Source organism: Typopeltis vanoorti, chromosome 18 (genome assembly GCF_054136105.1).
Source record: "Typopeltis vanoorti isolate ZY-2024b chromosome 18, IOZ_Tvanoo_1.0, whole genome shotgun sequence".
NCBI classification, from domain to species: Eukaryota; Metazoa; Arthropoda; class Arachnida; order Uropygi; family Thelyphonidae; genus Typopeltis; species Typopeltis vanoorti.
Genome location: NC_143566.1, coordinates 29,264,874 through 29,278,985, shown reverse-complemented (window position 1 = coordinate 29,278,985; position 14,112 = coordinate 29,264,874). Strand labels below are relative to the sequence as shown.

The 14,112-nt window shown below is 37.1% G+C and overlaps 1 protein-coding gene across 2 annotated transcripts in view; it reads right to left on the bottom strand.

Annotated features, from left to right (window-relative positions):
* The window catches only part of Atx-1 (Ataxin 1), a 116,213-nt gene extending 103,216 nt beyond the window's left edge, over positions 1–12,997 (bottom strand). For both annotated transcript variants that reach the window (XM_090407883.1, XM_090407880.1), the window contains exon 1: positions 12,836–12,997. The gene's annotated coding sequence lies outside the window, so the exon portion shown is untranslated. The remainder of the gene's footprint in view (positions 1–12,835) is intronic.
* Between the last annotated feature and the right edge of the window lie 1,115 nt (positions 12,998–14,112).

The window sequence follows — 14,112 nt, the reverse complement described above, 5'->3', positions numbered from 1 at the left end:
TAGTCCATTGTTATACTATGCAGCAAGGAATAACAGGGGTTAGTCCAAATCGACAAGATTTTTATTGGTTTCGTATCCGTTACACTTTTTAAAAGAGTACTATTTATACCTACACAGTCTCGTTGTGCTGTTCAATTATTTTAAAATATTCACACACAGATGATCACTTACAGGATTGTTTTATCATCGTTCAGTAAATCAAGAAAATGTTCAATGACGGAGTCTCCAAGGTTTCAAAACAATCCTTTGCATAACATCAAAGTTTGCAAAAAAAGGAAACAGTCGAAAGTGCGCAGAAAGTCTTATACTGCAAAAAATGAGCAGTATAAGACTTCTGCGTAGAAAGTTTGGCTAAAAAAAAAAAGAGAACAAAATATGCAATGAACAGGACGTGTTTTAACATGCATCGACTTTAACTAGGCTTCGCGGATTAGTACAATATTGTCGCATTTGTACAATATTTGCGATTTTCTGTTCTCGTGAGCGAAAAATCATTATCAACAAAATATTATGATACGCTGAATTGCCACTGAACAATCGCAACTTTGTCAGTTTCCAAAAAAAAAAATGTGCTGTACTGTGGCCCTGTTGTTGGGCTTCAAAGAGTGGCGTAGCTAGAGCTTTTGCCGCCCGGAGCGGTTCCTTCCTGAGTTTGTGGCTCCTCTCACATACACCAAAAATACTACAAAAAGTCAAAATGACGTATAGGGAAATAAATTTAAACACTATGTTTATGTTTATTTTAATTGTAAGTATAGTCGCTAAGATACTAATTATTAATTAAGTAATAAAATTATTAAGTTAACATAAATAAAAGAATTGTCGAAAAATAAAATTGTGTCTCATGTGAAAAAGTGTCGTCCGGGGAAGACCCCCCCCCCAGCTATGCCACTGCTTCAAATCAAAAAAAAAAAAAAACCTTAAAAAGCAATATTGGATCCATCCCATTATTAGTCACAGGGTGCTAAGAGAGAAATTTTATAAAATTCATCACGATTAAGAAGACATCCTCGGAAAATTTTCCAGTACTACAGAATGAGTATTAAAAGCTGTGATGAATTACTTCAAATATAAGTCTAAGAATTATATACCAAAATACGATAATTCTATCGAATTGCTTATAACATTCGTACAAACTTCTCCCCATAATTTTTCTTTCTTTCTTATCATTATATTCTTCATCATCATCATCAAATTCCTGATATATAACCTCAAGGGATATACAGGATATGATAGTACTACATAAAAAATTACATGATTACTAACTTCCTATCTACAATTTTCCTCGAAATCAGTCTATCAAGACTCAAACATTATCAGATCTTATATTTCTTTCTTCTAAGGTACTTTTTACTGTATCACCCCCACCTATATCTTGGTCTTCCTCTGGGTCTTTTTCCTACCAACCTGGCAGAGAACACGTGTTTTGCTAATCTTTCCTCTCCCATTCTGTTTAAGTGACCATACCACCTGAGATTAGCTCTGCTAATCTCAAGTGGTATGGTCACTAGCGCATTCCTGGATGTTGACAATGTCAAGTTCTTTCCTAATATTCTCGTTTTCACTTTGATTTGCCGTCTGTTCATGCCCCTAATCCAGTGGTGTAGATAGAGCTATTGTTGCCTGGGGACCGCCCCAGGCGACAAAAGTTTGCCACCCCTCTCAATACACACTAAGAATACTACAAAAAGTCAAAACGACGTATAGGGAAATAAATTTCTCTCTTATTCCATATAAATTTATTCAGCCTAAGTAGCTGAAATGTTTTACTTGTTCTATAGGTTCTCCATTCACAATGCAGTTGATATTTTCAATGTTTCTGCCTATTTTCATTGTCTGTCTTTTTAATGCTGACCTTCATACCATATCTGTTACAACATTTATTCACTTTAGTCAGGGAATCTTGTAGACTTATAACGGATTTATTTAGAAGTATAACATCATCCCATTTCGTTATCACAAAGAGCAGGCCGATTCGCAAAATTTTCTAATTTCAATATGAATTTTTCTGCATCCAAAAAAAAGATGGCTGCATATCTGCATCCATCCGTCGTGAAGAGCATACATCTTATATCCGTATCTTGAACCTGAAATGCCTGGCCTAGCAGAACACGCCATCTCGACTAAACGCAGTCTTTTGTCAGAAAACTAAACTTTTACATAAAAGTTTAGTCTACTTTTACATAAAAGTAGATTTCTTATAGAGCGGTTGTGTAAGGAGAGCTTGTGAGACCTTTCTACACCGACCGAACTTAAACAGATCTGATGGCCTTCTTCGGTTATCCCCTTTATGGGAAATATTATTATATCATTTTAATGCAAAATCTTAATTATTTAATGTATTTTTTTAATAATTGGGAATTTACTGGCCGTCTATTTTCCTAAAAATTGATTCTTTTATTGTAATTTTATTTTGTGTACCATTGTTGTTGATACCTATGATATTTAGGTGAACATTTTGCAGCTAATAATTTCGTTTTACATAAATTTAAGTTTCCGTCTTTCATTTTTCTAAATTAATGTACCATATTCTATTTGTTCTGCAAAATTCATCTTGAAATATACGTTTCCATCATTAATGCAAATACCGTCTATTCCGGCGTATAAGTCGACTTTTCAGCATTGAAAAAAAAGTACTAAATTTTTTAGGTCGACTTATACGCCGGGTCAAAAGTTGATTGCTTACCAAGAAAAAACTAGTATCGCACTCTGTTAAATTTATTAGGCAATATACAAAAAGGGTAAATAAGTAAAAATATTTCAACTTATATCAAATTTATTTACAGAAAAAATTATTTACGTGTTATATAATTATTTATTTACAAAAGAAAATAGGTAGGTAACTACATAATTAAAATTTTATTTTCACTGTCTGAATGTATGAAAAGTTCATTGTACTCTGGTTCTATAATTTCTTCCGGTATATCGTCATATAAATTGTATTCGTTTTCTCCATCAGATTTAGCATCAATTTCGTCATCATTGTAGACAAAATCATCTTCCGAGACATCTAATTTGTTAGATATAGCACATTTTTTAAAAGATTTTATTACTGTATCTGGTTTTATTTCATCCCATGCTTTCGTTACCCATTCACACATAGTTACCAAAGACGCATTCGCATTTGTCCTCCTTTTGCGTAACTTTTCTCTCCTTCTTGCATCCAGGCATTCCACTATTTTCGTAAACTGTCTTTAAATGGCTTGTTTATACAAACATCCAACGGTTGCACCTAGTGAAGTTAACCCACTTGGAATCACTGCCATATTGGTATTATTCTCTCTCTTAATAAGGATTTTGTGCTCTCCGTTAAATGGGATTTGAACATGTCCCACACTAAAAGACTGTTTGGATTTTTTAATGCACCTTGTCGTGTATTCCAAATATTTTTTTTTATCCACAGCTTAACTACTGCTTCGTCCATCCAACCATTTTCATGAACATGGACAAAAACGTTTCTTGGAATTTTGATCTTTGGCATTGTTTTTCTGTTAAAAATTATCATAGGTTTTAATTTAGTACCATCAGCCATACAAGCAAGTAAATGGAAATGTGAAACGGCTTTTTTCATTTCCAGTTGTTTTTAAAGAAATAGTTTTACTTCCCTTCAATTCTACTGTTCTATTCCCGATCATGTCAAACATAACTGGAGTTTCATCCATATTTCCGATTTGAGACAATAAATTTTTGCTTTCTTTTAGCAATTATACATCTTTGAAAGCTTAATAATTTATCATTGAAATCCTTTGGCAGCTTCTGTGCGATTTTCGTTTTTAGTCGAAGCACTAAATTTTTCCTTTCCATAAATCGGCCTCACCAACTCGCTGCAGCTTTGAAGTTTTCGCTGTCCTTTTTATTTGCTCTGCCTCACTTCAAAGCAAATAAACGAATATTATTTCTCGTTATAATGAGTCCATTTTGGCGATTTTCTCGAACCAATTCACAACATTATTTTCCAGAATAGGCCACTTAAAAATTCCTTTCCGTAATACGCACTTATTTTTTTGGCATTTTCATTATTAAAGTTTCATTTTTTCTCCAATCGCGAACTGGTTTTTCGTTTACTCCGAACATACAGCAACACAGTTAGTATTTTCTTTTGCAATTTAATCACTTTGCACTTAAAACTCGCGTCATATTTCATTCTTTTAAAAGGCGCCATTGCACTTTAGTTCACTGTTGGTCAACTGGTCAATACGAAATGAAATTTCTTTTGTCAACTAAGTATTTTATATCTTTTGCTAACACAAAGAATGGAGACTAAAAAGGCAGTTGTAATCCTAGTGATTGACGCCTGTATAAAAATTTTACTTAAAAACTGTCATAATTTTTTATTTTTAAAGAAATTTTTCGAGTCGACTTATACGACGAGTATACTATATAAACTCAAAAAATTCCAGTATCGACTTATACGCCGGAATATACGGTAGTTTCGAAGCAGAATTTCCAGCGATGATGTTTATGACGGTCATGAGGCTATGCAACATTCGCTCTGCAAATTAACATCAATTACGATCGCCATAAGCTGTACCGAATATCAGTAAGTATAATTCAAATCCAAGTCTAGCAAGGTTAAGAAGTTTAATTATTAGGGTGAAGGTGTTAGGATAATTGAGATTTTTGTTCTTAGCACTCTATTCAATTATCGCTGTTTTTCTTTTCTTACTAGGTATAAACATTTTCTAGTCAATGACATTCCTTCTATTTTTCTTCTGTTGTATTTTATGAGTTGTCGTGTTCTCAATGAGCTTGACAAGAATAAAAATTGTAAGTTCATTTTGCTTTGGCATAGTCAAGATATCTCGGATCAAAACAAAATTAGTTTCTTTTCACGCTTGCAAGTGTGCAAATGAGCCGTTCGACTGGGTTCGTGAGATCGTAATTTTCATTAATGTTTAATGAACTATCTCCTTAAGCTGATTTATGCGGTAGAATAATTTAGCATTTCTTATAAAGAAGAGAGAGAGAGAGAGAGAGAGAGAGAGAGAGAGAGCTTAGCGATAACTTTATATCGTAATTACAAATTCCAAGTGAAAAAATAGCTCCAGACTACTCATTCGAGTAGCTCCCATTCACAATAAATTTTTAAGACATCTCATTCTTAGTAATCTTTCCGCTTCTAATGAAAGAAAAATATTGGATAAACAAAATACTCTTTCTGAAAGCAGTGACTAATACAATCACGAAAAACTATTAACGGAACAGTTTGCCTCTTCTAATTAGAGAAGTCGTCAGAAATCCCCATACAGCTACGTTCTTTGGTAGGGAGACAGTTGAATAAATTGATACGGAATGATAGAGAAGCGCAACACACAAATTATCAGTACACACAGTGTTCAAACTTTTTTTTAACCCATGGATCTGATCAAAGACTAGATATTTTAATGATTATACCGTTGAATCATTAAAAATCAAGATATTAGGAAGGAACTTGATGTTGTTATTGACATTCAGGAATGTGTGAGCGGAGCTAATTAAAGGTGGTATAGTTACTTAATCAGAAAGGGAGAGGAACTGTTAGCAAAACAAGTACTTGATACCAGGCAAGGAAAGAAAGAAAGAAAGAAAGAAAAAACTCGGAGGAAGACCAAGTTCTAGAAGGATTGATGCAATTGGTAGTGCCTTAGAAGGATGTGATGTAAAATTTGAGCGTAATTATAAAATGGACAAAAAAATTCATTTGGAAGAAAACTGTTGATAGGAAGCTAGTAATAATGCAACTTAATGAAATGGTATATCAATGTGTTTTGTACATCCCTTTGAGGGTACAAACGAGAGATTTGCGACGATGATGATTATCTATTTCTCACCATCAAGAATACAATATTATATAAACTTGACCAACTACATAGAGAAAGAAGTATTAAATAAGTTGGGCACAAATGTTCAATTCGAATAGCAGTTTTTAAGTTCAGCTGCAAGCTGCTCTTGAGTGCAATGTGCTAATTATCGTGTTACAATCATATCAATTTGCTTTTTCTTGCTAACGAATCGGTATTCTGTATTCAGGTAGATGAAAAGATCAAGCTCAAGTTCAAACGCTTTTTATGATTAAACTATCAAGTACTTTTTACAGTGAACATTTTCCAGAAAGACATTCATATTTTCAGTTCCGTATCAAGGTATGATCACTCGATCCCACGTGAAGATATATGACTTGTTAACAGAGTATTTTGGTATACCCAATGTGCTTCCTATGTGGAGTTCGCGATATCCCACTATGCGATGTTCCTTTTCTTGCATTTCAGGACATACCCGAAATGGCAGTAGTACGTGACTCTGCATAAACAGCTAATCTCATAGACTGCAGATATTTTACCATGGCGAATGTTACAGAAATCTCACGAGATGTAGATTTCGGAAATATGATCCCCTTTTGGGGTCATATTTTCGAAGTTACAGCACATCACAAGCGAGAAAATCTTCTTCCAGCGCCGAACCGGAAGATTTTTTTTTGGAATACATTTTTCATTCCCTCTGAAGAAAAGCTGTCTCGGTACACTGTGCGACCACAGATGCGAGACCCCTCGACACTTCTGCGCATGGCAGAAGGTGAATCCATTCCGATAATAGAGTAATCAATGCGTTTGGGATGTGTTTATTATTATACGTCGGAAAATTAGCCTTTCTTTATTTAATGAAAATTTGAGTTTTTAAAGTGGTAATTATTTTGCTTGTACAACACTTGGAAAGTTTTACGTATAAAACACGTGATTTCACGTGTTGATAAAGAATTCGTACATCACCTTATTCCTTTTTCCTCTTCAACATGAACTGACTCTTCTTGGCACATTGCCAGCAGAGGGTTTCGCATCTGTGGTTAGACAGTACTGCAGCGATAGTTCAGAAATATGATCTCAGAGTAATATGCGAACCAGTCAATCTTGGTGTGGTTGGCTGAGTGAATAGCAGCGCTATTTCTCTCTCTCTCTCTCATTTTCCCCCAACTTAGGAGAGTGGTTCAAATCCCAGTATGACAATCAATCGTTTTAAATATGTTTAGATGATTTACCCAGTCTGAGACCATCATTAATCTGCTTACTGGAAGCCTGAAACAGTTTGAAAGAGGATCATGTTTAGTCTTATAGAACAAGGTTTCCATATTATATTGACCCTACCCCCCCTCAGGTTTACGACTTTATCTATAGATTGACATATGATGAAAAGTCGTAATGGTTTCGATATTTGTATATGACAATGTCATTCATATTATTTAAATCCATAATAACTGAAAGTAGATGGAAGACATGATTTTCTTTTGTCCAGTTTGCCATTAATATGGAACTATTATACACTATCTACCAATAGTTACCCAGACACTTTAGCAATTCACAACTGATACCAGCAGGCGAACCCTAATATTGGATATATCTCCAGCTTTGGCTTTGATCACCTCCTGTACCCTTTGAGGAAGACTTTCCACGAATGTGCAGCAGACATCAGGTAGAATGTGTCTTCATTCCTCTATCAAAGCAAGACTGAGTTCAGAGACAGATCGAGGACGTGTTGCTCTGGACCTCAATCGCCGCTCCAATTCGTCCCACAAGTGTTCGATGGGATTGAGGTCAGGACTCTGTACAGGTCAGGCCGGGACAGTCGTTTAACACCCATCTCTTTATACCATCCATAGGCTATGTGGCATGAGGGCATAGTGTAGGCAGCACCTCATTATCCAGAATATCAAGATACTGAACTGCCTTCATGGCACCACGGACAACGACCAGTGGTCCCACTACAACCCAGCTGAATGCACCCCAAACCATTACTCTTCCACCACTAAACTACTGTGGGTACAACACACACGCTGTGGTAACAAGCGTTCACCAGGCTACTTCCTCATCCACACCCTGCCATCAGACTGGAAACAGGTGAACCTTGTTCCTAGCTCCAGAGTACCGTTTTCCACTGGTCAATTGTCTAGTTCACAAGCTCTTTGCGCCAGGCCAGACGAGCCGCCTTGTTCGTTGTGATGTTCGGCTTGTGTGCCGCTGCTATTCCATAGAAACCGAGTAAATAGAGTTCTTTTCGTAGAGTATTAGTGCTCACCATGGTGTTATTGGAGCTCTATAACTCATCACGTCTGTGCCGATTGTGGTCGGTTTTTGCGTGCCACCAGTTTTAATACCCTCCTGTCTCTGTTAGTAATTTTCGGCAGCCGCTCTGGGTGTTTTCCTGCAACAGTGATGCCAGAATGTCTCCGTTTGTTGATCACATCGCCAACCGTTGACTTTGGATGCTCTAATTGAGCGGCAATGGCACGTATGGACATGCCATCAATGTGACAGTCCACGATGACACCTCTCTAGAAGTCATTGACTTCACGTCGTGTTGCCATACCACCTGTATTCAACTGCTACGATGAAATATTGCTTCCTACTATCTGTACACCGGTTTTTATGTTATTAACAAATCTTGAATGTTCCATAACTTCAAATAACAGGGGTGTCCGGATAATTATTGGTAGATTTTCAATCAAATCAGTGCACTGAGAGACCAGAAATGACTGGTGTAAGTACGCAAATAAACTCACTCCAACACGTAATTACGCATGAATGTTGCGAATCGCTTCTAGAGAAATGTTTTAGTTTCGGTTGTTGTGATAATGAACGATATTGAAAAACGCATATTTTTTACGTCTTGATAATTTTTTCTGTCCTTTTTTTTTACCTCAAGTGTTTAGAGTAATGCGTCACGAAACGAGGCGGATTTAAAATTAAGAAAAGTAGGCAACAGATGCCCGCGGTATTGTGCAACAATATAAAAGTGCTACGCTGTAACACGCCTTAAAAAATGAGTTAAAAGAAGGCATCACGTTCACTTGAAGAATAATAACTACATGCATGTTGTATACTTTTCTTAATTTTGTGATCTCAAATTGCATTTAATTAAATGCAATTAAACGCAGACTTAATAAAAAAAGAGTGCGATACCAAGTATTTACTTCGGTTGGAAACTACCAGTACTGTATGTAAGCCAGTGGTTCTTAACCGGTGTTCCGCGGAAGGTGAATAGGTGTTCCGCGAGAAGTTATGGAATTTGTCATTTTTAAATTAATTTGTCAGCAGAAATTAATTGAATGATGGTTTAAATGACGTTTAATTAATTAATAATTAATTATCAATTATTGATTAATAATAAAAAATCAGCTAAATTACCAATTAATTATTAATTTATACATTACAAAATAACTAAGGTGTTCCGTGAAAATTTCAGGATTTGTGAAGTGTTCTGTAGTCGAAAAAAGTTTGAGAAACACTGCTGTAAGCTGTTAGCAGAATGCTGCAGGGTGTTCCAAGAGTGGAAGGATACTGAACAGAAGAGCAGTCGTCCGGCCATAGGTAGAAGTTCACGCTTTATCAATGCTCGCTGTGAATGCAAGTGATCCTACCTTGTGCAAACCCATAGAAGAAACACTGTGGAACGACTGACCTGAAATTTAACAAGACGACGAATAGCAGTAGTTCACAGACCACAATCCAGCTCAATGTACCATCCTTCGAATAGAATCTGAAGTAGGCGCCCAAATTTTCCATCCATACGCTGAATTAGCGAGGTCTAGGGCTACTGTTTGTAACTCAGAGACGTCGTTGGACCACCGAAGATTGGGAAAATTTCTCTTTTCGGACGAATCTTTTTTCCAGCTAGAAGTGTGGACAGCAGGTGAAAGGTTAGGCAAAAAGTATGGGAGAGGATTCTTCTATGATGTCATAACCCAGATGGAACGGACAAGTGGCAGTGTGATGGGATGAGAAGCGTTTTTTTTTTTTTTTACTATAAATTACGGGGAAACTCTGATACCCATAGACTGAACGCTACCGGGTTGTTACTGATGAAGAACACTCCTTCGTGGAAAATGTTTTCCCAAATGGTATGATCCAACGTGACGGTGCACGTTGATGGTATCGTTCGCAGAACACGACAGTAACTCCCAGGTCTTACCATAACTGTTGAATTCGTAGTATTTGAAACACACCGAACATCTCTGGGATTAAGAGGATAGAGAAATTGAATCTTTCACCCCGAAAGATTCAATCTAGGAGTATGTAGTCCTTATCTACTATATCATCACACTGCCACCTGTCTGTTCCTGCTGGATTATGGCATCGTAGACGTTTCCAACAACTGCATAGTCGGAAACGAGATTCGTCCGAAAAAGGCAAATTTTCCTAATCTTCAGTGGTCCAAAGACGTCTCTGAGTTACAAATTGTATCCTTTCGATTGAATGTAGCCCTTATTTACGAGTAGCCATCCTGATGAGGCAGCACAATATACCCGCAGCGTCCATATGTGTTATAAGTATCCATGTTAAAATATTATGACCACTGTCCTAATAGTGGGCTCTTGCTGCCAGAACTACCGCTACCCAGCGTGACGTGTGTATGTAGATAGATATATATGGTGTATTTACTTTCGACATGGTTTAAATTCATGCTTCCATAAAACAAGCAAATAAATGACGTCGTACACATACTCAACTGTGTGCATTATTGACGTTATCGTGATGGTGTGGGAGGAGGCTGACGAGAATAGGTAAACTAATTAGGTATCCTATCTCAGTAGTTGGAGGGTTTAAGTTGAACTCGAAGTATCAATTGAAGCAGGGATTAAGGGCCGTGGAATTATATGAATAGAAAGAGTACGAAAGGAAACAGGGAACAACCAGGTAGCCTAAGGGGTAGAATAGAATAGGGCGGGCAAACTTGGTCGCCTCCGTAACGCTATCTTGGGTTGGAAAGGACTTAAATTCGAATACTGTTTAGCAGAATTGTTAGAGCTTTTAAGCTGAAAGCGAGTTAACCTATCTCAAACAGCGAAAATCCTTTCGGCCTTGGAAAGTTGGATTTTACTGCAGCAAAACAAAGTGATCGGAGAAGACATTCATCAGACATGCGAAACTGGTCTTACATAGGTTTAGCTATGTCAGTGTACAGTAGACCACTCTTTATGATCCCCACGCTTTTTTACGACTGGTATAAATTTTCTATTATGAAATAATGCCGGACAACAGAAGCGAGGTGATGGAAAGCGTATCCAGCAGGTTGCTGACTGACTGAAGCCATAGCGTTCAACCGAGAATCAGATCTTTTAACTAGTACACATACTGGCCACTGAATTAGAAACTTTTATTTAATACTGCGTTGGACCTCCTTTAGCGACTGCTAATACCGATTCTTTTCAATTTCCTGCGCATAATTCGGTGAAATAGGAGTTGGTAACAGCCTTCACTAAATGCTTCAGTCAATTGCTGCAAACAAGAAGTCCTGTTTGTCCGTACAAACCTTTCAAGACGATGGCGATCTCTTTCCTGACAGACTGTCTTAGGACTACAGTTGCGTCTCTTAGACAAGCAATGTGAGTTATTTTCCACTGATTAAACACCCGAAGTGAGGGGGGGTCACTTTTTTTGAGAAACCAATGAGTTCCGCTGTTTTCAAAATCGTAGCCAGACGGGCACCCACAATAAGCCCTTTATCGAACTCCGAAAGATCCTTTGATTTTTCCCATTGTGATCAATACTATTGACGATTATTGACCAGCAGCATTCTTGAATAATTGCCTAGAACACGTGGTGATGCACGTGACAAAGTATTTTGCATATCCGTTGCGTAAGTGGCGTTTGTGTATGAAATAACTCGCCAAATCCAATCTGAAGAGAGTGTGGAAGAAATTGCTCAAAGAAGAAGAAGATTTTGAATCTTCTTTGGTAAAGGCAATGATTGTGGTTAGGAGAGCAAATCGGTTGACGCTAGCCCTCCCTAAAGATGTAAACATTGATGACCTTGCATGAAAAGGAGCCTACCATGGAGGAACTTGTCGAAATATCAGGACAAGGAACTACCGAAGATTGCACAACCTAATCTTACCTGTATACCTTTTCATTACAGACTTAGGGGCTTAAAAATTGACTCCAGTAAGAAAAATGTGGAAACTGATTATCTAGTTTTGAATAAAACGGAGCTCGAAGGCCTTATCGGTCAGGTTGTCATGCTACAGCAAAATTTATTGGAAAAAAAAAAAGACTCCTAAGTTCAGTAGAAACGGCATGTGGATTTTTATTTTAAGAAACGCTTTATAGTAAATCATGCCCTTCAACATTTTCAAATTTTCATGATGAAATAAATTTGTATCTTTATTATTTAATTATTTAAGTGCCATTTCAGTTTTGCACTATGTAATTCAAAATGTATTTTCAAGAACATAACATATAATTCATGATGCTGTGGAAATTATGAGTTCGATTTACGACAGTTTGCTTAACGATGGTTTTCAGGAACCAATTATGTCGTAAAAGCGAGGCTCTGGTGCATTTTTAAGCACCTACAATCACATCTTCATGAAAAGTCTTTAAGGCAATGTCATTAGGACAGAAATAATTTTAAAACACAGCAATGTAAGCAGCAGCAGCCGATGATAACGTCCTATGTAAAAATGTCATGTGCAACACAAGAATGATATTACTTGAAATGCGACAGAAGCAACTTAGGCAATGAGGCCAATATATTATGCCTGCTAACTGCAGTTATTTTTATGAATGGTTTACCTATCATGTGGGAGGAAACTCACAGCTTCGTATGAGACGGATAATCTACCAACCGTCCATTTAAAAGCCCTGATAAATGTTCCTCATGTCCTCGTCACGGGATTCAAATCCAGTCTTTTCAACCGAAGGGAAAAGGTCGCGCTACGGAGATAATAACAGAAAAGCAAATGCAAGTCAGTCTAAAAGTCTCAACTGAGAAGAATGCTAATACTCTTATGCATATCATTATTTACATACTTATCAAAGGCAGCTTCTAGAATGATTTGGCTTGTAAAAGGCCATTTGAATTTTACCTCATATAAAGCACACTCCATACTAATGTTGTCATCCTGGAAAATGATTTTTGTTTTAATCCTGAAGAAACGAAGAATGATGAGGCAGCTGCAGGTGCGATACGTTTATGACGAGAGAAGGTTAAGGATAGTTTCCCATAAAGCGAAACCTCTTCTTGTTTGAGGACCTAAAAGTTATTAAAGATAAAAATCAGGAAATAAAATTCTTTGAATCCATAAGCGTGCGCATTTTATCAAATAAATTATTATTCTTATTGTTCACAGTAAACACGAGTACTACATGACAACTTTAATGTGGTAAAACTTGAATGTAATAACTGAGAGGCACTATTGCAATAACAACACCTAAAACCAAAATATGGCATCATTCTTCTTTTTCGAACTCCTGCATAGATAACCAAGGAATTACTTCTAACTATAGTAGGAACAAATCACCACATGCCCTCTGTCGACAAAAATACATCAGAAGAATATCGAACGTTCTTGATATCAAAAGGTTCTGGTTCTGATGGTATCAAGATCCTCTTCTCTAAATTTTGCTTAATAGATATGTTCCTGAACTGAGGCCTATCTTTAATTCTCTCAACACCCTATTATGCTCAGGTGGCACCACTCTATAGCATGGGAAGGGAAGGAAAACAAGCCTAAATTCAGCTTTCACTGGTTAAAAAAAAAATGATGTTTGCCATCATAAGATTATCAAATTACTGGTCTCACCTTGGTACTCTATAAAGCAACGAAAAAGGTAATCAACAGTCACTTTCTTCACCACCGGGAGAACGGCTAGCTGATCGAGATACTTCTGGACCGAGATATAAAACCAGATACCGATATCTCTGGACACGTATCATGAATTGGAGAAGTCTGTGCCGTTGCACTTGACATTTGTCATTTGCAAGATATTTTATAGTCTGACATATAGGAATTTTTCAAGAAATGACACCTTTTGTTCTCCCTTCCAACCTTTGTAACTGGATTGCCAGTTTCCTCTAGGGTGGCAGGACTGGCCTTCTCAATAAAGGGGCCCGGGTGCAAGAAACCTTTTGGGGCCCTAAAATATTTTTCAAAGGTAAAAATTAAAGGATTCGAAATAAACGTATTGTAAAACATCTTACCTGATTTTGGCACAGGAAAACAAAAAAAAAAAACACATTCGAAATATAATACGTTTTCGCAAATGTGTACCGACTGTGCCCACTCGATCGTGGGGCCCAGGTGCATTGCACCCACTCCACCCCCGAGATGGCCGGCCCTGTAGGGTGATTCAATCCGTGTAA